Source organism: Anser brachyrhynchus (genome assembly GCF_964034855.1).
Source record: "Anser brachyrhynchus genome assembly, chromosome: 4".
In the NCBI taxonomy this organism is placed as follows: Eukaryota; Metazoa; Chordata; class Aves; order Anseriformes; family Anatidae; genus Anser; species Anser brachyrhynchus.
Window position 1 is genome coordinate 23,233,924 of NC_137698.1, and position 25,870 is coordinate 23,259,793.

The following is a 25,870-nucleotide window of genomic DNA, read 5'->3' on the forward strand; positions in this document are numbered from 1 at the left end:
TTCTAGTCCAAGGAATTTATCTCCATCACACCTTTTCTCTTTGGGAAATGCAATTTTATAACACTCTCCCAAGTTCACAAATACTAGCTTATTCACTAACTGCAGTGAACACCCTACTATCATCTAAAAAACTCTTTACCACTTTGGAGATACAGCATGGTAAAGACAATGCTACTTCCTTCCTTCATCCCCTTCTTCCTTCTTTCCTTCTCTCTGTTTTTACTTTTTCACTTTCTTCAAAATATTTCAGATCAACCACATAGTCAAGGCAGTTTTTAAAAAGCCTGTGGTGGGTTGTGTATGAGGGACTGTAAAATATTTGAGAACGGCAAAGGAATGAGAGCAAATGTCAAGCCATTACATGCATAAGAAACTCTTCATTCTTATGTAACTGACTGTGTCTTGTTTGCAACTCTATTGTGTTGCAGACAGAATGAGATAAAATAGTTTAAAGCCCTGTCTTCATTTAAGGATGCTTGGCTAATAGAATCTAAAGACATTTCTTGGACTTACAAGCTGCTTATTACATCCAAAAACTGGCTATGCAAGGAGGCTGTTACAGTCATGGAATATGGCTTAAATACTCTCTTAAAATCTGTCTTTACTCCCCTTTCCACACTGACATTATATTCACAACCTACACTCTTGAACCTGCTGCTGTTCTACATGAACATAAATCAGGATCTACATGAGAATGACCTCTTGATAAATTAAGTTGCTAAATTGGTAGTAGATTTGAATTGCAACAGTGAGAAGTCACGGCAAAAAAGTACATCGGAATGAACTTTAGCTGTTCTTTTAAGAATTCAGAGAACTGAGGATGAATATTCCCTAACTCAAGGCAAAGCAATAAAGAAACAAATTAGCAAGCACAACAGCCAGGGGAACAATAAATATGTCCAGTAAGTCAGACACAGTGCATATGTGGCTGATAATTTAATACCATGAAAGGGGATTACAAACTGCATTGGTGCAGTGAAACTCAAAGTTCCCAAGAGATTTAGTGCAGGCAACACAAGGTAGCTTTAACAGTTGACAAAAGATAACAAAGAGAAAGCACAAATAGCGTCACAGATTTCAGAATACCGGAAGACATAAAGCGGTATGGAATCTAACCACGGGCACATGGCATTGCTGTTAGCGTTGCTTAATCTCTACCCTTTCCAGCAGTAGTCTGCTTGGCAGATAGGAAAAAAAATATTACGGACGGCTATCTAAAAAAATAAATAAATAAATAAGAAAAAGCTTTAAAGTAAGCTTTGACAATTTGAAAAAAATCAATTCATGTGTCTAGATTCATACTTTAAAGAAATATAAATCCCTAACCTAATCTACTACAAAGTAGGATAAGAGATAAATCAGGTGTTTTTGATAGTCTCCTGAACTACTTGAAAGCTGATCTCTGTTGAAGAGTTAGATTATTATTGAGATGTGAATCTCACACATATTAATATTTTATACTTCTAGGAGTAACATCTCAGGCTAGGTCTGACACAAATGGCCGAGAAATAAAAACATAAGACTTCCTAACAATTATTTGCCACTGCTTACTTGGTTTCACTAACTTCTTCTGCCGTTTTAGTATAAAACTTACAGAGCTGACAGTCTTCCATGCTATCATGGAAAAAAAAATTAAAACTGGAAACAACTGAAACTAATTTAGTAAATTAAGCAACAGCTGCAAATAAACACAATAGTGACATTTATCACAGATAATAACGATATGATAAATATTTACCAAATAATGTTCAAAAAAAAAAGATTGTTCAAGAAAGGAGTCATACATACATTTTCCACCAGCAGTTCCCATCATAGCGAGTGAATTTTCTTAAATGTTTCAAATGATAAATTTCTAAATTCCAAAAGGTTCGCTTAAACACCTAATCTTTGTCAATGAAAACAAACAAGAAAACCAACCTCCCAGACTTTTAACACATTGGCAATAAAGCTTTGTAAGAACAAAGTTATTTAAATGGCATTATCTGCTATTTGTCTTATTCTATATTGCCATTTTTTCCCCACTGAGTGCTAATAAGTGCTTGCTATTGAAGAGGTTTACATTTAACATCTGTCACTTGTATCCAGAAGTAGCACCTACAGGGAACTGTCAAATAGATTGTTATTCTCCTCTGTAGCGCCAGCAAATCTGTCTCACATCATTTACATACAGATAGTTATAGGCATTCATCATTTCATTATGCTGACTGCCTCACTATTCTAATGTATAATGTCTCTTTAATGAGCCTCAAAAAATACAATATTCCTTGATTTATGACTGCTTAACTGAAAAATTATACAGATTGACAAAAACTCATCATAAAGCATTTTTTTGTGTTCCCACTACCTTGCACTTTAAATTTAACAATGACTCTGAAGTTAATCTCATGATTTGTTTCTTTGACAAAAGAAATGATCAAATTTTAACTCACCAGACTTCACAGTCACTGCTATTTTAATATGTATACTTTCAGTTCAATGAGAGAACAGAACAGAAGTTGACAAATTAAAATCGATCACTTTTTGTAAAGAAATAAATGTATTGAACAATCTGTTTCAATATTATTATACGTCAGTTACTGTAAGCTTCCTAACTTATCATGTGGAATACCGCTGTACCAGTCATGCACAAGTGACTCATAAATGAGCCAATTTACATGTTCAAGTAAATTGAACTATGCTTTATTGTGTGAACTTCAATTATTTCATACGCACAAATGGTTACTACTGAAAAACAGCTTTGCCATTAAAAAATACCACATGCCAAAGAATTATAAACGTACCTAGGACAACAAACAGAAAGTTCAGAACAAAGGAGGCAAACACTTGATTCACTTGGCTGCACTCAGAGATTTTATGGAGTTCAGTTCCTCCCTCTGCAACTCCACATACCTATAAAGAGCATCAGCATTCATCCAGGGTCATCAGCTTTTGACTATCCAAGCTGAAAAGGTTTGCAAACAGTGCTTAGCAGAACACTGACACTAGCCATTAGAATCAAGAATTTTCACTAAGCATGAAACTTTGTTTCTGACAAATCTACAACTGGTGTTTGAATGCTTTTAGTATGTAAAAAAAGTGTTAAGATGTCTGACATCTTTCCCATAATAGCGACACCTGTAACATTTTACTCTCCTCTGTATTCTCCACTGTCTAATATAGTTTGAATAATCAAACTGTATTATCATACAGTTGAACACTGTAGACATTCAGTCAGTATGTGATTGTCTCTCTCCTCCACTCAGCCATTCATTTCCATGAAAGTTGTAGAAACATACTACTGAGACCTTTCCCTCTCTTTCCAAATCTACCCTCTTCAAGAAGGTTCAAATAAAATGAGTGAAGATATAAACAAATGAACATTGATATAACCTTACACTGCCTGATCTCCTAAGCATAGCTTCCTATTTCCAAATCATGAAGCCAGGCTGAAAAACCTATCCATCCGATGTAGTAAAAATGCGGAGTTAAAGCAACAGATGGCAAACTACAATCCCTAGATTCCTCTGAAAAGTCAACTTTAAGCAAAAAATAATACAAAATGACTTACAGTACTACTGCATATTTAAGAGACTTTTTCAGTAGATGCAGGTATTTTATGACAAAAAATAAAGTGCAGAAATTACACTGATCTATTTGACCCTGTGTCAAATGCCCAATACAGTAAGAATTCTTATTTCTTTTAAATACCCCTTTCAGTTACTTTGCACTGAATATTCCAGTTAACATCAATGTCTGAATTTCAATGATTTCAAGAATTTAAACTTCTAAAAAATATAGGTATATTATCCCCCAATCAATGCATTATATTTTTATCATCCAGGAGAATTTGCAAGTCTACATATTTCAACTATATAAAAATGATAGTCTATCAAATAAACCAGTACAACATTCCCTTACATTCTTATTAGTTAATAAATCACAAAACTTCTATAGTGTTATTTTGTAGGCAAAATTTATAACTCTGAATCCAGAAAACTAGTATGCCAACTCAAACACCTTGCCTGAATACTTTGCAAATTCCAAGTACTTCAAAATACCCATTTGTTCCTATAACAATAATGAGGTTTATATGTCAGCTTGTACTGGTGTGATAAAGTTCAGTTTTAAAAATACTCAATAGTCACTTTACCAATCACAACAGATGCTCTGACTACCATTCTGACCATCTCAGAATTATCTTTCTGTGTTCCTTGATATAAATAATATGTTAGTACTGATGTTGCAAATCTCTGCTATTTAACAGTAATTATTTTAAATGTGGAAGAGATTATAATCGGTTGTTAATCTTAGCGAAACAGAGAGAAGGTCATAAGCAAGAAAGTAAATACTGATCCCCTTATAGGTCCTTCATGTCATAATTCTATTTCTTTTTATTCTTGCCTTGTGATTTCATTGATACATATCCCATATATAGTGCACAGAGTTACCACTTCTGAAAACTGGATAATACCATCTGACTCTTGATTTTCCTTTCTCAGTTTGAATTTCAAAAAAGACGGGGGAAACATCTGTCAGAAGATGTTTTAATCCTTCTCACTATTCTTTCAATATTTTGTGCACACGTCAATATATGGCAGTGCTTCTTAGGTTGAATATTGAATTAGCCATTTGCTGCATTGAGTACTGAATTACACAGGAACCCAACAAAATTTTATACAATGTGTTTCACACTGATAGAGTCTACTTACAGGAAGGTGTTGCTGTATGTGAATTCAACACTTCAGGTGTAGTCTGCACATGGGAAGAAAATCCAGAGTGTATTCTGATCCTGTCATTAATTTTTTGTTTTTCTGGAGATACACCTAGGAAATAACACGTACAGAATAAGTACAATCAAATACAGAATATACCATAAACCAAATCATTAGAAACAAACAAACAAACAAAGGATATGCTGAGCAATATTTTTTTGCAGTCCAGACTCTACTTTATCAATATGGAATTACCACATTATAGAAGACAAGAGTTTTAGCTTTGTCCTCATGTAATTCTGAGGTACCCAAATGATTCTAGAGTTCTTCAGTCTCATGGCTGGCAAGTAGATTTAAACAAGTGTTTTTGTTACACCTGAACAGCCATTTGGTGGTCTAAGAGCAGAAACATAATGAACACAGAGGGAAATGGCCCAGCCTTCCAAAACAGTGCAAACAGCTTTTCACTCAACATGAAGAACAACTGTAGTATACAGAATATGCAAAATAAATAGTTGTCTTTATTTTAACAGTAGAGTTGATTCATAATTCTCATTTGGTCTTTCAGCAGAAAGAGAAGAACCTTCTACTCCTTCTCCTGGTTCCTATTTATATCCTTGGCAGAATTCTAAAAAGATGACTTAAGAAGTAATAGGCATAAAGTGGGCATGTTTACATGTCCTAGCATTTCTTACAGGAAGCAGGGTTCAGCTGGACCTTGCTTCAGACCTAAACCAGTACTGACAAATGCCTGTCCAATCTCTCTTTAAATAGGTGTAGTCACTGCTCAAGTTTTCAAATCTGGAATATCCTCCAAATGAACAATCCAGTCCTGCAATTAATCATTCTTAATTTTCAAAGACTTTTTCTCATCTCTTGCATCCAAGCTTTGCTGCAAATTAAACCCACTACTTCTTGTCATATCTAAACTGGAGACAGTGAACAGTTTATGCTGATCTCCTTGGCAACAATTTCATATATACCTACAGTCGTTTTGATTTCACAGGCTAAAGAAATATGTTTCTAAGTCTTTATTGTATACCATTAATAATCTGATGAATTATCAGTATGTACATACATTGTATCTTGGTGGGTTTTTTTGTTTGTTTGTCTTAAATGATAGACAACTTGAGTCTACAAGCTGTGCATGCTTACACATTAGGCTCCTCAAGATCCATGAATATAGGTTTAGCAGTTTCAGATAGTTTATCCCTTGTGCATCTGCTACAGATTATCAACCCTGTAAGTGGTAGGTAGAAATTAGTACGCTATGCCTCAGTTCGTGAAGGGTGATGGAGGCATGAAATGTTTTCAGATTTGCCAAAGGATGTCTGCCAGGCATTTTAACACCTCTTGAGCTCTGCTGCAGCTGATAGGAAAGACGGGCAAACACTTGCGTAAGGAAGCAAAAAGTCTGGAACTGGCTACACATGTAACAGGATGGCATGGCAAATACACTGTCCCCATATTATTTCCTAAAGATTTAGAGGTGATTCCTCATCCTGTATTCATGGAGTTAAGTATTCCTACTTAGTGTCTGTGCTTGTTCTTGCCAAACTACATGTCTATTATTTTCTGTTGTTTATGGAATTTATTGTAATTATTTTGAACTTGAATCCTGTCTTCTGACTGCAGCAAGAAAAGAGTCTATTCTGCTACATAAGGTACCAATAAAGTTATTGAATAGTCCAAGACCTAATTCTTACAGAATTCTACTTTTTTTTTTTTTTACTTTTTTTTTTTTTTTGTCCAGTTACTGGAAAAAGAGTGACTGTGAGTAAATGATGAACACTTTTTTTTTTTCCCCCAGTACTTGTACACTAACTTTAGACCTGTCTCATGTAGACCACAGGTTCCTAACTTGCGTAAGAGAATGCTGTGTGAGATTATCAAAAATGCACTTTACTAAATCCGAGTTGTGTCAACTCTCTTCTATGCCTTACGGCTTGCTGCAATATTTTTGAGAGAGATAGGATGAGTCTGATTTGTTCCCTTAAAATCTCTGCTAGTTGTTCATGCTCACCATCTCTTACAGATGCTTAGAAAGAACAGTCTGATAATTTAAGGTCCCTCATGGAAATTCAGTTAATATGTACAATTCTTTGCATGCTTCTTCAGGACACTCTGTCAGCTACCTTCTGAGCTTTTGAAATTTCACCATCCTTAAGTTCTCAAATATGTTTTTACTATACACCTTGTAGATTTTTTTTATTTTTTTTTCAGGTGTGCATATCTTTTGGCTTCATAATTCATACAGGCAATTGTCTCTACAAAAAATCAAGACCTGAACAAAGACAATTCTTTGTTTCTCATTGATATAACCTTGCAGTTAGATGATTTGCCCTGATTATTCTAAAGTACTGCTCATCCTAAATTCCAATAGCAGGCTCTGAATTTTCTACTACTTTCTATACAGTATTTACCCCACACAGAGACTAATGGAACATGGAATAAGTTATTAATTGCTTATGTTTTATTTTTAAGATTTGATGCAACTGCACATGGATTTCTTCCATCATTTCCTCTGACCTTTTAGTTAAGACTTCTTCTGAGTAAAAATACGTTTAGTTCTTTAACTTGCAGTAATTTTCATGCACAGAATGGGTTTTCCTATTTTTTCAGGATGCCTAAAAAAGAAAATGCTATGGTGTTGTTGGCTTTTTTTGTTGTTGTTTGTTTTTGTTTTTTAATACACATGATTGGTAAAATGGATGCTCCTACTTTGGGAAATCTGCAACAGCTACTGGGCCAAGTTCTTTAAGTAGAGAGGTACAGTGTATTCATCAGATTTCTGGTAATCTCCTACTTAAACGTAAGAACACAGAAGGCAAAAACAGATGAATCTAAGGCCACTCAGATCAAGTGTCACATTTGCCCAGGTTCAGCTGTGCCACCTCACTGGGGAGATAACTCAGGCAGGTCTCAGTTAAACACATGTATGTGTGCATGTGTGTGCAAAGACCTCCCTGACAGCCTATCCCTCACTTGATCCACTTAAACTGAAATTCCTAGGATCACATTGTTTGGTGTTCCTTTACCCTGTCACAGGAATCAGTGGAGGACGTGCGACTGATCTGGCTAACTCTTGCAAGTTAATGAATTACAACGAATAAATGATTTTTTATGTCTTTGTCTTCTGCATTTCTTCTGCTACTTTGCCATTCCAGCTCAGTCTTGACCTTCTGTTTCCTTGTTCCTCTCCTACCAGCTGTATGTGCTTTCTTTAATATTAGGATGGAAATAAGGGGCTACAACTTTCCATAAACTTTAGTGTTTACTGTATACTTCTAGTGAGTGCAGGATTAAGAGCAAAAATATAGTTCACTGCGTAAGGGAAGTTTAACACAAGAAGAATGCTCTGAATTCCATTCCCCACCCCAGTCTTCTGGTTAAAGGAGGCCTTGGAATATTAGTCTTCTTGGCATATAAAAACAGTGAGAAATACCAGCTATCCCTAGCAAGAAGACTACATTAACATCCGTATCTCATCGTAAGCACTAGATTATTTTTTTTCTTAAGACTTTCTCTGCCATCTCTACTCTGTTACACCCCACCCTTAACATATAAAATGACCCTAAGAAAAATAGTTCAGCCCTGTAATGCCATGATAATAGCATCCCAGATAAGGTAGATCTATCAAAACAGCGTCAGAAAATTATCTGCTCATTCTGGTCTCCCTTTTTGCTTTATTCTTCTTATCTTCCAGCAGCACATCACTGGGCTTCTACCCAACATCCCTCACAAAGCTCACAGTTAAACTAATAAATAAAGAAGAACGTAAAAAAAAAAAAAAAAAAAAAAAAAAAGAAAGAAAGAAAGAAAGGAAGAAAGAAAGAACCTCTTCCCTTTCCAAATGTGGGCTTTGTTAACCTCTCCTTTATTTCTCTTTCCAAAGCAAAATGTTAACCTGCCTGAAACCCTTTACTATTTCCTAAAACCTTTCCAGTGAGGACTCACCTCTCTCCCTTCTTTCCACACATGCTGCATTTTTCTCCCTCAGCCAGGCTCCTCTTCATGCAGGCAGTGGCAGCAGGCCCCACATGGCCTCTCGTAAACCTCTCCCCTCTATGCACAATTTATGCCTTAGCACAGGCTGCACCTCTAACCTAGGCAGTTTATGACTGGAAACTTCTTTAAGAGATGAAGGGAAAGAGGTCCAGGGCCTACAAAGTATTTCTGAAAACGTCCCTGCTTCTTAAGAGAGTGCTAAACCCCGGCAAGAAAAAACAAGGTGCACAAACAGCTCTGCCAGCACTCACAGGGTGACAAATAATCCCGTGGGCAAAGCAGCTGGGCCGAAACCCCCTCACAGGGCTCACACGGTCACCACATGCTTCTCCTGCTCCGCCATTAGCTGGCAGCCGCCATGTGCCGACAGGGTCACCCAGCGCTGCTCCCGCTGCCCCCCATGCTTTTGGTGGGCTCCTGGCCCCAAGAGAGGAGACGTGGCCAGGCCTGGCTGTCACTGGGGCTGCCTGTCACCGCTGCTGAGGGAGTGCAGCCGGGCTGTAGGCGTGGCGGCCCAGCACTGCACCACTGCCATCCCACCTGCAGAGCACTCTGAGGAGAAGGCGGGGAGGCTGTGTGGGGCAGGGGGCCTAGTGGCAAGTGGTAAGCAAAAAAGCTGAGGTACTCCAGGCTTTTTTTTCCCCTCTCTTTTCACTGGTAAGGCTTGACCTGAGTCCCTGAGCTGCCTATGGGAGTCTGCAGGCCTGAAGCAGTACCCACAGGAGAGGAAGCTGGCAGCTGTTACTGCAGGGCTGCTATGGTCTTTGAAAAGCCGTGGCCATCAGGGCAGGGTCCTGATGACTTGCGGAGGCAGCCATCACACCCATCCTCAAGACAAGCAAGAAGCAGAACCCAGAGAACTACAGGCCAGTCAGCTTCAACTCAGTCCTTGCAAAGATCCAGATCTTGGGATTTTCTTCTTGAGAAGCCATTTCTTATCCAAGCAGCAAGCATGGGCAGATTGTGCCTGACCAACTGCATTGCTCTCTGTGATGAGGTGACAGGCACTGAGGACACGGGGAAGACAGTAGGTGCTCTTATCTACCTTTGCGATAGTCTTATCTACCTTAGAGATACTCTCCTTATCACCAAACTGGTGAGAAATGGGCTGGACAAGTGGACGAAAAGCTGGATGGAAAATTAGCTGGACTGCCAGGCTCACAGAGTTATTACCAGTGGTGCACAGCCTGGCTGGCAGCCAGTCCTTTAATGCCATCATTATCAGCCTGGATGACAGAGAGAGCTCTTATCCAGTTTGCAGGTGACACCAAACTGGAGGAGCAGTCAGCACACTGGATGGCAGGGCTGCTATTTAGAGGAACCTGAGCAGGCCAGAGGCTGACCTCATGGAGCGCAACAAGAGCAAGCGCAAGGTCTTACATCGGGGATGGAAACCCCACATGCAACAATAGGGAACAGGCTGGGGGACAACTGTCCCCCAGCTGCTTGATGGGGGCAAGCAGCTCTGCAGAGAAGGCACTGGGGCTCCCAGTGAATGAGTTGAACATGAGACAGCAGTCATGCTGGTGAAGTGTAGGCCAACTCCATCCTGGTCTATATTACTAAGAGTATGGGCAGCCAGAAAAATGATTCTTCCCCTTGACTTGTCACTTATAAAACAGCACCTAGAGTACTAGGTCCTGTTCTGGACTCCCTAGTACATGAAGAATATTGGTGTACTACCGAGGGACTCCAGAAGAAGACCAAGAGGATGACTGGGGGCCTGGAAAGCACAGTGTATAAGGAGAGACTGAGAGAACAGGGTCTGTTCAGCAGAAAGCTGAGGGAAGACCTTATTGCTTATGTACAACTACTTGGTTGGAAGACACAGAGAAGATGGTGCACAGGGATACCTATCACGGTGCACAGTGATAAGACAAGAGGTAACAGTCACAAATGAAAACATGAGACATTCCAGTTAGATATTGGGGCTGGGGAAGGGAGTGGAATTACCATGACTGTGGTTAAATACTGGAACAGGTTGCCCTGAGAGCTGTGCAGTCTCCATTGTGGGGATGTTGAAAACTCAACAGAACGAAACCCTTCACACCCTCACATTATACCTATTTTGGGCAGGACATTGGACTAGATAGCCTCTGGAAGTCCTTTTCAACCTGAATTATAATTCTATGGTGAAACCTAAAATTCTACTAAGTGTCTTTTTAGAGTATTTTTGAAAAATTGAAATGAAAAGGAAATGACATAGCACTATGCCATTTGCATATGAATATTTATCACTTATTTAAAATACATGTAAAGCTAAATTCCTTTTCAAATAGATACTGTTATCTGTAGTAGGCACAGTCAAGGAATGGATGACTGGTGTTTTGGAAAAAGTGGATGCAAAGTATAAAAAAATTTGTGTCATTTTTAAGTTGCTATATATTGCCTAGCACAATGCTAAAAAAAATGCTTAGATTTCTTAGAAATACCTGTGTTGATGGCTTCTCACGTTTGTTTCAATTATTTTCCATGCAGATAATTAAGATAAGCCTCAGATGTATTTGGTTTGGATATATCATCTACAGCGTAAGTAATACATTTTCACATTTTTATATAATGAGATGGTCATATTTATTGTTGCTAGCATTTTTTGCCTTTTAATATATGGAAAACATTACATCATTTTTTACAAGTATAAATACAGCTCTCTTGTATAGCATATACTGTAGAAAACGTGGCCTCTGTAGAAAAATGATGTCCAATTACTATCTTAAAAATATGAAACTCATTCCCAATAAAATCTGAGAAAATAAATGTGAAGAAGCATGAAACTGAAAAAAAAAGGTACTCTTAACATGAAAAGTAGCGTCTATCATTGCTGTTTGAAAATATCAAACTACTTTATTTGTGAAGAATATAACCGTCTTTATTGCTGCATAACTGAAAGTCACGTTTTCTGAAAATGTCTTTGATAGTAGGAAGGTTTTAAATACTGACTTTGAAATTGGTAGGAGGAAGAGAACAAGTGATATTTGTGAGATTTGATATTTAAATTATTGTTATATGTTGTCTTTGGAAGCCCATGTATATCACACTTAGATACCATAAAAATATTATATACATAATTCTGTAAAAACTATGTAAGAAGCCATAAAGAGTTCATGATGCAATTCGTGCTCTCTATGAATAGAGAGGTACAGCAATCACAATTTAATCAATATCTTGTTGTAAGCATAATATGAGAAAAGAACATAGTAAAAAGACTTGCCACCCAGCACCCAGAGAAATTTGAACAATGCTTATTTGTAAACACTGTAAACACTTAAAGCTTAACAAAGCTAAAAATGTTTCCCTATATTTTTTTTTAATGAAAAAAAATAAATTAAAAAAAAAAGGAAGAAAGTTTCTAGCCACTGCTTTCCCTTGTAGCTTGTAGCTTTCTTACAAAATATAGATGTTACTGGATAGACCCAAAATAGTACTCTGGAGAGTGTATTTCACATATGGTATTCTGAGCTGTCTTTTAGCTATTAAACCTACAAGATGTATTAAAATTAAATTAATTTTTATTTTTAAAAAGTTAAGGTCTTGGTTACTGGAAGTTGCAAAGAAGAACAAAAATAGAAAACAGCAGCTTTAAACATGCTTGAATCTAATAGCACCTTTAAATTATGAAATAAGGCTTTGCTTTAATTTTACTTTAAAAATTGTTCTGATTTTTACCATGGCTAGCCTTTAATGTTCAAGGAAGTTCAAGGTACTCTGGCAGAAGGAGAAACTATCCCTTAAAATATAGGAAAAAGTAAGCGCTGCAAATGACGATAGCACAGGAACTACAGTTGAGGTACACATGTGTATAGGAACTGGTTAAATGTGTAGCTTTCATGTTTTAATGTTCATTACATTGTTTCGACTGAATGCCATTTATACTTACAATATACTTACTATAACATAACTGAACTATGCAACCACTTTAACACAGTAATACTGCATTTCACTAACTTTTCCTTTCCTCTAAAGATTTTTGGGTGAATTAATAATATCCAAAATACTAAGTGTAAACATCCTGATCTCACTAGAACTACAGTTATTTCACCTTTACTACCCAAGACCTTTACATAGCAGCAACAGTACATCATGATTTAGTCTGCTGTGAGTGGCAGACCACTATTTCTACTTTGACGGGATGTCACTGTAGTAGGTATGCTGACTTTTTAATGCCTCTAGACAGTCTCTTATGGCCTTCACTAACTCAAAAAATTAAATTTAATTGTCTTCTTGCAAAAATACTGATGACAAAATGTAATCTTATTATTACAGAGAAAATGCCTAATAGTAGCTTGTTTAGTAAAACATTTTTCTTCAGTGATTTAATTTATAAAGTTTCATCTTGCATGAATTATATTCAGTGCTTCAAAGCATAGTAACCTTTCAGTATTTCAATGGTCCTCTTTTCATGTACTGTATAAACCCTCAGAAGTGACATATCGTCAAACTGTCAAGAATCTACTTGATACATGTCAAAGCCTTGCTTTTCAGAACTAGTGAACCCAGACACCTGAGCAGTAAAAAAAACATAGCAAATTTTTACTCTGTACCTTTACTATAATGTAGCCATGTATGACTACCTCAGCAAAGTAGTAATAGCTCTTGGCAAACAGCATTCATCTGGGCTGAGAAGCTGTCAGCAGCAATATGGTGGATGTCAATTAGAATAAAGTATGAGATGCAAACACATTTGCCAATTACATGCATTAGACCTCATAATGACTGATGTCACAAATGTAGTTTGGTGATAAATTATTTTAAGGACAGTAATTATATTTTTCCATCAATTGAATGTACCCATTTTGAAGTTACAAAATGAGATCTACAGGAAAAGTCTCCCTTTAGACAACAGAACCAACAGGAATGTCAGGGGGTGGGGTTGTTTGCTTATTGTTTTGTTTGTTTGTTTCTCCCAGCTAGACACAGCCTGGGCTTCCGGGGAAAAAAAAATGCTCAATTCTTTTGATTATATGCTATTTATTTGTAAGGAAAACAAATGTATGTGGCATCTTTATAAAGCAAACACAGATTAATTTAAAAGACAGTTTTGAAATGTGTTGAAGAGACTATGGCAATTTAGATTGGAGAATAAATAAGTATTCTAAAATAGGAACTACCAAAAGAAGCACATGAATCCAAATAAGGAAAACATGAACCGGAACACTTAAGATGTGGAAGATGGCATCCGAAAATGACGAAGAAGAAAGGAGAATAGTGACAGAGACATGAGCAGGTGCTTACAAAGCTACTTAGCAGTATTTAGCATTGGAAATTTTTGGACTGACTATTTTCCTGAATGTTCAAGATTGCTCTCAGTGCTAGCTGACACTATACTGATCTTTTATTAAAAAATGTGAGATTTTATGGTCCAGTTCATTAAAACAAAGTGGAATGGTAGAGAATGGTAGAAGAACTATTGGAGGGCAAAATCCAGGTACATCTTGTTTAACCTTGGAAGGGGTAGCAACTACATCCTATCTTTCCCTCTTCCAAGAGGTAACCTTGGAAGAGGGAAAGATAGGACATAGTTGAGTTAGCAGTCTTCCATTATTTGAATAATATATCAATAGGTGGGTCTATAGCCATCTGAATATAAAATCCTTTGTCCCAACTTTATTTAAAATTCAGCATTGATTCATTCAATCACATTTTATCATTCACAACATGAACTTTATGTGAACTGTTTCCTACTGACACGTCTATTCTGCTTCAAAGAATCAGTCAATAATAATCTAACATATTCTTCCAATTATTGGTACATTTCTCCATTGATAACACCTTTTTTTTTTTTATTAATATCTGAAATAAATTTATTAAAACACAAAAGACATTGTTTTGGTCAAGTGCCAGAACAGATACTCTGCTGTGTTTGTATTCAAATAACCTCCTGAAACTCCCTTGCTTAAACTGAATCCAGAGAAAAAAGCAAAGAGATTGTATGTGATGTTCTGTTCCTGAGAGATAAATAACATTATTCCATATGGACATATCAACATGGATGATTTTGGGGAACCAGACCAGTGTTTTGGTGGGTTTTAGATGACTGCTCATTCTAGGTATTTATCTTAATGTTAATGCTCAATGTACATTTGTAAAGGCTTTGGCAAAACATGATTGAAATGCACTAAACTAAAATCTGTCATTGTGACAAGTAAAAAGGATAATAGTGAGAATGGGAAGGAGACAGCTATTATTTTCCCCCAAAATCTGGAATTCTATTGGTGAAAGTAACAGATTCATTGTGCTCAGAGCTGTGCTGTGATGAGAGGAAAAGGAGATCAGATGATGAAAATCTAAACAATCCTGATTAGGAAATATTATGGTGAGAAGAGGAAAGGAGAAGTCAAGCTGATTAATGGAATGTGGATGTGTCTGCACATGCATTGGAGCCTGTGCTTTGAACATTCACGCTATCTCCAGAACTAGAAAAAACACTTGTGTCAGGTGCTCTGCTTACGCTAATAAAACCTTTTGAGGCTAAATTGCATTATACGGCCAAACTGATATATCAGTGCAGCACTCTACCTTATCACAGCTTCTTGTAATCACATAGGGCATTACTAACTCATGGCCATTTGACTCTTCTTCTGTCATGTGCTTTAATATATCCCATAGACTCCAGAATCACATATATGACACTATGTGGGTGAGGAAATCCATTTTAGCACTCTTAAAACTCCTTTATCATTCTTTTTCAAAATGCCATTAAGATATAGTCTGCTGGTAGCTATAAAAATGAGAAATCTGAAAATGACTGTATGCACTATGTCTTGAAGCTATACTGAAATTCATTAAAGTTATCCAATAAAGTATAGAGTTGATCATTAGTTGCAGGTGTGATATATTAGTGCAGTGCTTTGTCATCACGACTCTTTGTTCTTTTTATAATCTATCCCTATGAAGTTTTTAAACTAGCTACAAAATTAGTTGTCTCAGTGACAGAAGGTAGGTTCTTCTTTAAGAACTGGGAATTTTGTCCTTTCAAGTGTACTTGCCTGATCAGGATTATGCAGGGAACATATGTACATTGGGCTATGTTTAGCTGCAAGGAAAGTATGAGTCAGCACAATCACTCTAAAATTAAAAATAAACATATTTTGGCAATTAGTGCTTAGACTATGAGAAAACCTGTATCTTCACCAGGCATTACATTCTTCACTAAAATGTTCTCGTTTGTTAACTCATAAGACCACGCACATTTTTTGTGTTAGTTCCCTGACTTTACATTAATCTTAGGAAGAACACATGCATATAAATACTGTAAAGAAAATACAAATCACATTAAAATCAAATTTATCTGCAGATAACACTTTCTAAAATACTTTAGAAAGCATATTTCTGTTTTTTTTGTTTTTGTTTTTTACTGACTGAGAAATAGGTGTATTCATGTTAAATTAATTCTACATTAGCGAATTGGCTTGTATACAGGAAGCCTGTAAGAACACGAATCACTTCAGCAGAAACTATGTTCAAAGTATTCACTTTTTGAAGGCCAGCTAAAACTAAATGCTTTCATAAAAAATAAAAGATTCAGTCTTAGTACAAGAAAATTCAACCTTCATTCCCAGAAGTAAAAGATATAGTCCAATAGGGCTAAATAGGCAAACTATATTTATTAACATGGATCTTAAGCACCCTAGATATTAACATAGAATCATAGAACCATAAAATGGTTTGGGTTGGAAGGGACCTTAAAGCCCACCCAGTTCCACCCCCCTGCCATGGGCAGGGACACCTCCCTCCAGACCAGGTTTCCCAAAGCCCCATCCAGCCCGGCCTTGAGCACCTCCAGGGATGGGGCATCCACAGCTTCTCTGAGCAACCTGTGCCAGTGCCTCCCCACCCTCTGAGTGAAAAAATTGTTCCTAAGATCTAATCTAAACCTACCCTCTTTTAGTTTAAAGCCGCTCCCCCTTGTCCTAACACTACAACCCCTGGCAAAGAATCTCTTCTCATCCTTCTTGTATGGTCCTTTTAAGTATTGGAAGCCCACAATAAGGTCTTCCCAGAGCTGCTTCTTCTCTAGGATAAACAACCCCCACTCTCTCAGCCTTTCTTCATAGGAGAGGTGCTCCAGCCTTCTGATCATCTTTATGTCCCTCCTTTGAAGCCACTCTAACAGGTCCATGTCTCTCTTGTGCTGGGGTCCCCAGAGCTGGCTGCAATACCCCAGCTGGAGTCTCATCCTTCAGGTAGAGCAGAGCAGGAAAATCACCTTCCTCAATCTGCTTGCCACACTTTTCATACAATTGGTTTTCCAGGCTGCAAGTGCACATTGCCAGCTCACGCTCATTTTTTCACCTGCCAGTACATCCAAGTCCTTCTCCCCAGGGCTGCTATCAATCCATTCCTCACCCAGTCTGTATTGATGTTCTGGATTGCTGTGACCCAGGTACAGGACCTTGCACTTGGCCTGCATGAGGTTTGCATGGACCCACCTCTCAAGTCGGTTAAGGTCCCCCCTAAACCTGGAAAGGTTTAAATTGCTCACAAATTTCAAAGGCGTCTAAATTAGCTGCTAATTTAGTTGCTTTTTTTTTTTTAATTGTCTTACGTGTGAATGTGATTAAGAAAGCAACCAGCATATTAGAATGCATTAAGAAGGACATGAAAAATTATATAGAAAAATGTCATAATATTGCACTTATGGATCACAAATACAACCCAGTCTTAAAATTTTCAGGTAAACAACCATGGTGTTCTCATAACTGACATTAAAGCTATGGTATAGGCAACCTTAGACTTTATAGGTTTATCTTTATACTCAGAAGATACCCAAATAATGTGTAATTGCTGCAAGTCTCACTTAACATGAAACATTACCACTCATCACTCCAGTAAAGTGATTAAGCAACACAAAACCACAATCGTTTCTTCCTTCCCTTAATCTTTGGTAGTATAAAATAATTGATGTGAAAAAGTCATAAATCTGTAAACTGCAGACTGAGTAAATGATTGCTTTAAAAAAAAGTTTATGTCTAACTGTCCAATTAATCCACATTTAATAAAAAAAGGTAGGCAGGGATGAATCTATGTTTTCCCATGACGTGTATGACATTTATTAAATGGAGACTTCTGCTTGTGGGCCTGAAATAGCTTTGTCTCTGCTCATGAGTTTTCTTGAGTAAATATACTAGAGTTTACTCTTTAAACAATGACATTTTCTAAATGCAAGAAAGGTTGTTTTTTTCTCTGTCACTATTCAGCCATGTAAGAGTACTTAACATTCTGGCACTTAATCATTCAGAGTGGAATTGGGGAAAGAAGGGAATAGCCTCTGATACTGGCATTACCTGCTCTCTGCATTCATTCTCTCAAGGATCTCTGATATCTTTCCCGTGATTTGGCCTCATTTTCAATATATATACACATTTTATACGTCAGCCACACACAAATTGAAAATTCATATTCATATTTGAAAATGATGAAGTCATTCAAAAAAATCCCCTCATAAATGTTCACTTCCTACCTCAATCTTCTAATGAAAATCATGGCATGAATGCCTCAGAAAACATTGGATTTCAGGTATTTTGGTTGGAATACTTGTTTAGAATACGACTTCTAATACTTCTCACAAAGCATTCAAGCTCATTGATAATTCAGTGATGTCAAATTACACCTTCTCTCTGCTGACTCGTCTTCTAAAGTCAAAAATTTAATGTTTCCAAAAAATTCTTCTCACTACGCAGGTTCCTCTGCCAAATCAGATTAGAAACTTTTGTTTTCTGAAACGAACAAAACAAACGAGTATCCTGCACATTACTTCCAATCTCTTGTCTCACAGAACATCATTTCTTCAAGAGCCAAGGTTCATTGTGTTTGTTGATAATTTTTATGCAGTACCCCATTAAAATACTGGTAGGATTTTTTATTATTATTATTTCTATTTTTTGCATATAGGTTTTGGTCTAATCGCTCTACAATTTTAACAGTCATTTCTTTCCACTGAGGAATCTTGTATTTTGATCAGGAGATAAATACTTTACATGAAACAAAAGATTTTGAAATGAACAAACATTATTAATAGTGAGTTCACATAGAGTATTTTCACATGAAAAATATAACACCTTGTCACTTATTCCCAAGTTTTTAATCCCTTAAGTGTATCCATACAGCAGAGCATACCACATAAATTTCTGTCCTTGAAAAACAATCACGGTCCTTTGTGAGAATGCCTTTAACAGTGGGCATGTGATTACAATTGAACTGTACTGTAAACACTGGCTATCTTTTAAATATTTTTGTCTGTATCTGCTTCAATGAAAAAGAAAGCCATGAGACTAAAATAGATTCCAAAAACCTGAACAAAGAACCAAGTTCTATGAAGTTCTATGAAATCCCCGTAAAGTGAGATAATCTACTTTTTCAGTCCTTATTACCCCAAAGATGAGCACTAAATATAATATATATATAAAATATATTTTTAGATTACTTTAGGGTCCTTTAACACTTTTTGTACTAACGCAAATAGCATTACAATAAACTATTTTCTTGAACAGTGCAATGCCCTGAATTCTCCTCTTCCACATGATAGCAAGACAGTGTTCAAATTAGTTTTTGCAGGAGAGGAATCTTCAAAACATTGTTTCAAGATTACTACTACTTCAACATACTATTTCTACTTCTAAGTAAGAAAAGAAAAGACTGTTGGGAGGAGCTGTGGAAAAAAGCCTCAGAGACCTCTTCATATGAAAAGATAAATTTAAGTCCACTTGTCAATGTACAGCATGAACATAAAAGCTGTACAATAAATCAATCCATGTAAAGAAAATGCTATAGTCAAAGCACAGTGAAAATTTCAGACAAACTATATCCTTCTTTTAAAACCAATTAAAGCTTTATTTGCAATTATTTTCTTACTTCATTGTACTTCCAAAATCAGTCACACATAGTAGTAAATTCTTATTTAACATTTGAAGACATTTGATAAGAAGGTGAGGCATGTTTCTTGTATCTTATTTTTCATTTATATATTTTAATTCCTTATTTAGAACCACTTTGGTCATCAGCTACACATAACATGCAAGAAAGTATAGATAAGAAACTTAGATATATGCTAATGACTTCCCTCTTAGCAATGTACAACTAATGCCAGACTGATAAACCAGTAATTTTCATCATATTTTGAAGAAACCAGAGAGAGTACACACATTCACACATGTATTGTATTAGAGAAATTCACTTAAATATAAAACACTAAAATTTATTAGCACATTGACAAAGTATTTTTTTAAGGAAAAAATATGACTTCTACCACAAATCTATCATCTCAATTTCTAAAGCCATAGGAAATTCTTAGTTACAAGCATAAGTGGCTAAAGAAAAACAGTTGCCAGATATATTTTTCCTTTGATTCCAACATGCTGAATGATAACTTTGAGAATTTTATTTCCATGCTCAAAAACAAAAGCTCCATACATGGTATGAATTTTGTGTAACAAAGCCTCACTTTCTATGGCAATCATAACCTTTAAAGCTATAACAAAAATTTTATGTAACTTGTCAAAAACATTGTAATGACTTTTTATTCCACATTTTGGTGTATTTGTTTTTGTTCCAGTATATTTACTTCTCCTTGCCTAAACTGGAAAAACTAGAAATCTAAATATTTGACATTCAAATCTAAATATTAGTTTCTGTTAGTTTTTATGTTATGTCTATTAATCTAAACATTAACAGGTCATGTTTGCCCATTTTTCCTACTCACTCGCTGAATATAAAACAAATTATAAAAAACACCTACACATTTAACTGTTTAGTCATCATATAGTAGTTAATTGCATACAGTTGCAGTAGATCAATGTACCGCAAATAAAAGTACTTCAATCTGAAGGAAAATCTCTAATTGATGTTTGAAACAAGAGAACTGGCTGTACTGAAGATGTATTTCATCTATTCTGAAGTTGTTTCCTGGGCTTCTACCTTTGAACCTGTAATAAATCTCTCTGCCCTCAGTACCTCTTTCAACCCTACAATAGCTTGTGTACTTTTGGTCAGACCATTGTTGAGCTATGAATAGCATCATAAATATCTTAGGAGGAGATGTGATTTACATTAGCAGAGAGAAGGAGTTACTGAGTTACTGCAAGATTTAATATTTCTACTATTAGCAAATCTTTCTGAAAGAGGCGATTTTTTTTTTTTTTTTTTAAGATTTGGCAGATCTTGCAGTATGAAAAAGGAGATCATAAATTGGATGCTCTTTACATCAAAGTGCTTCTGCTTTGACATCATAATCCACTAGTTTCTATAGTATGTGCCACATTTGGCAGGTTAAGTAGGAAAGAACATTTTGCACACCAGATGTCCAACTTTTCTGATGGAAGTGTAATATATGGTTTTGGAAAAAAAGGTACTACCCCATTCTGAGGGATTTTTATATTCTTTTTATGTATTTTTATATCTTTTCAGAGTCAGGATTCTTTTAGGACTTTTTTCCTCTGAAGTCCTTAGAAATAGGGAGATGAAAATTAGTTTTAAAGAGTTGTATAACCCAGAGAAATCTTGAACTATTCATATTCCTTACAGTGGTCTCATATCCTTAATTTCCCCCTGCTTTGTTTTCTTTTCTTTGGCTTTTAGTTTAAGAAGGAGTGTACATGTTGATATTAGTTCTGATAATCTAAGGTCCAGTAATTTCTATAGTGCTTTTTTTTTTCCCCTCTTTACTGTCATTGCTTTTTGTATAACCAAGAATTTTTTAGGACAAGAATGACAGAACTGCTTTTAATGTCACTTAGAAAACAATTCATTAAGTAAACTTTCTGTATTCAGAAAGAATTGTTTGCCAAATATGACGTTTGTCCATGTTAAGCTACAAAATCAAGTCTGATTTAAAAACTCAGTAAGAAACATTTTGTTTCGTGAACGTATTCTTAGATCTACTTCCAATTTCTCCACAGTATGACTTCAGACAGCTTTTCCTAAAAGAAATGCAATTTATCTGCTGTTAACAAATTATTTCTGTGAATTCAGTGAGTGGATTTCCTCCATTAAATAAACGGTGATATAGGAAGACAATTGGTTATACTCAAGGAAAAACATTCTGCTCTGAATTTGTGATTTTTATTAGTTCTTGTAGGCAGAACAGTTATTTTTTAGGGTCTAGTCACTAACATGACACAGTGAAATCGATATGAGTGTTTCTGTACTGTAGCACGCAATATCAATAGATGATGCAATGCTGCTGGGTCATTTATCAATCATTACCCTTAATTACTACTATATTTTTCAGTAGTAAGCCAGTCTTCTGATCCCAGTAAAATCAGCTTCTTGTAAAGGTTCAGTGTGTCCTACTGAGTTCTTTTCACAGGCGTCCAAAATAAAGTGTGCTGCCCATATGCAAATTAGTTTCAATATGTGCAAATCAGCATCACTCAAATCTCCTTTGATGAGTGAGTTAGAATATATAATACGTCATGGTACTGTTTCTATGGGGTTTGCCATGAGGTTGGTAGGTAATGGGATGCCAGCATGAATAGGGAAGGATCCCCTTCCGTAGTTTCCCCCTTAGCTGATTGCTATTGCAAAGAGAAATAATTCCTAGCAGCCTCGTTGCCGTATTACGACCACAATATGCAGTACATAAAAGTTAATCTACAGCTAGAAAGCTACTTTAAACGTGCATACATAATACAAAGGCTGCAGGATTATTCAATTTATGAGTGGCACCAGAAGACACAGATACTCGGTACAATGAAGCTTTAGATGAAGTGACTTACAGCCCCAGTTTCAGTACTATATTCTGAAAATTAAGGCAAGAACTTGTCTCTGTTTCTAAAACACTATTTTCAGTTGAAGTTAACATGGCAGGGGCAAACAGACTCTCACTGTGTTTTTTACCACATTTATCCTCACTTCATACTGTGATTCATCATACTCTGGGTGCAGCGATTTGAGAGTCCTATAATGCACTAATGCATTACTGATAGCTATTTTCATTTATTAAAACCAGTATCAGAATTCACAGAGCATTTCAAAGCCTTGCTCCTCTATAGCTACTTTGGCAGAGGCCCTGACATAGATGAAACACTTTGAAAAAACGCATTCGCATAAAATGGACCCTGCCTTTTCTGTTGTTAGATTACAGTATGGAGAAAGTATTATCTGTTCTTGCTAATTGACAGGAACAGGCCTCCTCCTCCCTTAGATAGCTGTACCATAGAAAGGTAAGCACCCTGCTACACAGCACCCTCGTACAGGAAGATGACCATGCTAGTCATCCATCCTTTATCCTGCAGTATAATTATGAGAACAATCGCACCAAAGGAAAAAAAAGATATTAAGGAGCTTTCTTCGGCTACATAAAGAAATTGTATGGCAGCATTTAAGTTTCAGGAAGCACATTACAAATGATTCATTCCATTAAGAACCTGAAACTTAATGGTGAACTCAAACTAAAGATCTCTATGTTGCAAATCCCAAAAAAGCATTCGGTATTTTGACACTAATGCTAGGGTTTCTTTACTGAAAAGGTTAGAGTAACTAACCATAGAGCTTTGTAATAAGGACAGGAGGCCCAATTAAATTTGAATAGAAACCAACTATTTTCATGTCCATTGATCGGGTATCAAACAGACATTTGTGTATCACAATCCTAAATTGCAAGGACTCAGGATAGAAATGCCAGCCCTGTGATCACTAAACAAGTCCGTAGTGATGAGGCACACCTCAGGTCAAGTCAGAAAGGTCAAGTCAGGATCAGCAAAGTAAAGGCTGAGCACAGCCCTACCTACGATGTAGCTCAGGCAAGGACCAGGGGCAAAGGGCTGAGCTTAAATCGTGCTTATAAACCAAGGCGGGCAATCCCCAACAAATCCTCTCGCAGCCCTCTCACACAAAACAGCTGCTTTCACACTGTCTAGCCCAAACCAGCTGTGCCCATGTCAGAGCTGCCCAGAGCACTGACCCGTGGACCTCAGGGCACACGGGCAGGAGGTGCAGTCCCTAAGGGAGCGCTCAGGGCCCTGACAACTGCTCCAACATCAAACAACAAGTACCTTTACAATTTCTTCATGGGTTTCTTAAGATGAGAAAGATAGCCACCTAGGTGGCACCACACCAAGCACTGATCCATCAGTAAGTAGTACATTTTTAACTTTACGTCTCAGAAAATGTAAAGTGGTTTTACTATCCAAGTACTACAATATTTCTCCTGTTTCTTATTTCTGAATGTTTTCTCTACTATAGATCACAAAAGCACTGCAGGAAAAGACAGTGATTTATCTAAGGGACTGAGTCTCCCATTACTCACAAATCTGATGAAATGGTCACTAAATAGCAAATGCACTTCTCAATTGATTGTATGTTACCATGCTCTACTGGCAGAAGTTAAAACAATGATGCAACAGAATACAAAGAGAAGTGACCTATCATCTCACATTCCCTTTATCAGTCTGTAGTTTCTTTAGGTTCTTATAATAATTAAATAATTCATCTTTTCACAATAACCTCAAAATAATAGTATTGTTAGTAAATACCTTCAGCTATGTTTAGACTCAACTGCATATCTGCTTAATCAAAGTGCTGTAATAAGTTAAAGAAATATTTACACTTTAGGACAATGTTCTCATTTTGATTTAGAATATACATTTAATTTCAAATTTTAGAAGCATTTCTAAATTGAGCAAAATATCAGTCACTGAAAGTTTCTAAACCTCAACTGTACTATGAACTATGAAGCCTAAAATCTGTTTTTCTTATTTTAAGCATGGCTGATTATTGATTTTGGTGTTTCAAGCTGAAATAACACAGACCAAATTTTCAGGAAACAGACTGTAAGAGTTCTGCACTGCAAATCAGTTTAGAATACTATAATTTTTTATTAATAGCAATTTTTTTTTTTAGATTCTTGGTCATAATAGTTAGAAAATACAGCAAACCTCTTATTTGAGTTATTTCACTTCTATATTTATTGTCCAATAATCAGGAAATATCTTTTGAAATCTGTTTTGTTTGACTGGATAATCATTTGAAGCAAGATGGGATATTTGGGAATGTAGTTTAAAGTACACTGTTTAAAACAACTTACTGCTACTTCTTTAAGGAAAATCCATGCTTTTTCAGTTGTAGAAAACAGCTTTGCACAGATTTTATTAATTAAGAAAATATTTTTTTTAAGAAGTCGAATAAACTCTGCAAAGCATGCCAATTGGCAGAAAGAGATGCTCACAATTCACTCGCCAATATTTATGAAGCATTTTACAATTGGTCACAAAAATCAAGGAAGCTGACAATAGGCATTCAAATTTTGCATTCATAATTTGTGATATATTCTAAACAGATATGGAAGACATATTTTACGTGTGGAATAGATGCAGGAAAGGGGCATGTACTCTTGCAATGCAGAAATAGGAGAAAAAAATACTCAAAAAAATAGAAGAAACCTCACACTTTACATTATACCATGTATTATTACTTTGGTTTCTAAGTACCCTGTACATTTAGTTTCAGTACACAGCATATGCAATGGACTTGGTGATATGCAAGCAGTTTCCACATTCAAAGGCAGCACATGGAGCTGTATGAATGGCTGAAGCTGTTTTAATCCACCATGAAAGACAAATGTTCTTCCCCAGGCTGCAACATTTGTATCCAAGTTCCTAATTGCTTTCCATGCCCTAACAGTTTTTCTTTTTACACTGATGTACTTTCCTGGACTCCTGATCACTCCCCTAGGCCCAAAAATCGTTATGGGGTTTTACATATTCTGTCCAAAATATTTCTTTTCTGACTAATTATTTCCCTACCTTATTCTTTAGTATGTTTCTAAAACTCAACTGAAATAGATAAACTACTAATTTTATCAGTAGATGATAGGCTTAGGGTTTTTTTGTTTTGTTTTTAAAGTGGTCCATAGCAGAAAGTATATTACCATTTTGTATTTCAATCCATATATTGCAGTGTATAAGTATCTATGCATCATACAGAGTGGATACACTTTTTTTTTTAGGCAAGAAGCAATAACAAGAACAGATAGCTCTTAAAAATCAGGGAACACCATTTAATTGTACTAAAAGTATGGCTACTCTACAGTATAGAAAGATGTTGAAGTTTTTTCACTAAAATCAACACTCACCAAATCAAACGCAACAGGAAGCTTATATTCGAAGGAACCAAAAGGGTCAGAAAATTACAAAATGCAGCTGTTTGCTGCTTATAATTATTTACATCCATTTGAG

General features: G+C 36.2%; 1 protein-coding gene across 1 annotated transcript in view; it reads right to left on the bottom strand.

The window, feature by feature from the left end:
* The window catches only part of LOC308194612 (uncharacterized protein), a 975,354-nt gene that overhangs the window by 842,008 nt on the left and 107,476 nt on the right, over window positions 1–25,870 (bottom strand). The window contains exon 12 of the mRNA XM_080590727.1: window positions 4,689–4,802. The gene's annotated coding sequence lies outside the window, so the exon portion shown is untranslated. The remainder of the gene's footprint in view (window positions 1–4,688; window positions 4,803–25,870) is intronic.